Below are 1,436 nucleotides of genomic sequence, written 5' to 3'. Positions count from 1 at the left end.
TCTTCAATGAAATGCATGAAAGGAAAATGAACTAGGGTAGAGAAATTAATGTTTCTTTTATTAATTAAATATGAAGGGGGCAATAGAAATCAGTTATATATCTTTTTAATTGACTGTGACACCAAAATAAATGGTCTTTACTGATCCTGGACATCTTCAATAAAACCAAGAAAGATACATGACTAAAGCAGAGCTCAGGTAGCAGTGATTTCGTTTGTATACCTTATTTTATAGTCCCAAAGATTATTTTTTTACGGTGTTGTTCTCTTCACTGATCCACTAGAGAAATGATTACCATGAAATCAAGCAGGAGTTTTTTGTTCGTGAAGAATGGAGGAGGGAACTGGAATTCCTGGAGAAGGTCTCATCTCTTATTCATTGCCCTTGAATTTACAGTCCATGCTTAGTGAGGGTTATTTGCTTTGTTGTAGCTTACATCTTGTTTTATTCTTTTCAGGGAGGAAATCCCTTGGATTTCAAATTTGGAGAGACCAACTCTATTGGTTTTCTATCTCCATCACCAACGGATTCACTGGCTGAGCAGTACATAACAAGGTTTTCTTCAGGTTTATCACCTGCTCAGTTTTGTTTTTATTGCCTCTACGAATTTGCAAAATCTCTGTTTTTGTGATGGAGCACAACCAATACTTATTACATAGACTCTTATGGTAGCCAATAAACCATTCAATGATAATTTGCAGTGAAGCAAAAGGTAGCTTTGCTTTGAATGCCTCATCAATTGGAGATTCTACCGAAAGCAATAGAAGACCTGGGACTTTTCTTGGCAGGGAATTAAACATAGCAGGCAATTTTGCTAGTGATACAGAAGTCGTGGATGCTGAAAGAATCACATCATGTTGTGATGGGAAAGGACATGTTGCACAGGAAGGGCAGACATCACAGCTGGATGGAAGTCAGATTCAAACACATGTAAAAGAATCAAAGACTCAGGGGGTGTACACATGGGAGTTAAAGGCTATATGCAAGAAGAAATAGGCATAAATCAAATCGTTATACTGGACACTCGTCAATAAAGGATAATGTTAAAGTTATTATTAGTGATAGATCTCCAAATTCACCCACTGGTTTAAAAGGACTTGGAGACGTCAAAGATACAGAGGTTGAGATACATGCAGACAAAAATTGTAATATTTCATCAACCAGTATTTCAAAGTCCACGCCCTTCAATAAGAATGGAATTCCAGAAGCACTTATGCATGAAAACCATTTGGGAATTGATTTGGGTGGGCTACAGAGGCAGGACACTCATAGGGATGCTACAATATATCCACAATGAAGGAAATCATATCGGCATTAAGGCTGATATAAGTTCTGACAATATCCAAAGCCATCAGCATCCTAAAGAGGTCAATGTGGCTCAGGACCTAGTTCCAAGAAATGTTGCAGCATCGATGGTGGTTAGTGAAGATACATAT

At 37.7% G+C, this 1,436-nt stretch overlaps 1 long non-coding RNA gene across 1 annotated transcript; it reads left to right on the top strand.

The window, feature by feature from the left end:
- The first annotated feature begins 288 nt into the window (after nucleotides 1–288).
- On the top strand, nucleotides 289–1,203 carry LOC149266147 (uncharacterized). The gene is made up of 3 exons (XR_016252449.1): nucleotides 289–361; nucleotides 458–555; nucleotides 702–1,203. It is a non-coding gene; the product is annotated as an uncharacterized LOC149266147 (long non-coding RNA).
- The last annotated feature ends 233 nt before the right edge of the window (nucleotides 1,204–1,436 follow it).

This window comes from Pinus tabuliformis, chromosome 6 (assembly GCF_031772625.1).
Source record: "Pinus tabuliformis cultivar Carrire ecotype Pingquan chromosome 6, CPIR1, whole genome shotgun sequence".
Lineage (NCBI taxonomy): Eukaryota > Viridiplantae > Streptophyta > Pinopsida > Pinales > Pinaceae > Pinus > Pinus tabuliformis.
Note: the sequence above shows the minus strand (reverse complement) of the source record. Positions and strands in the feature narration are given on the sequence as shown.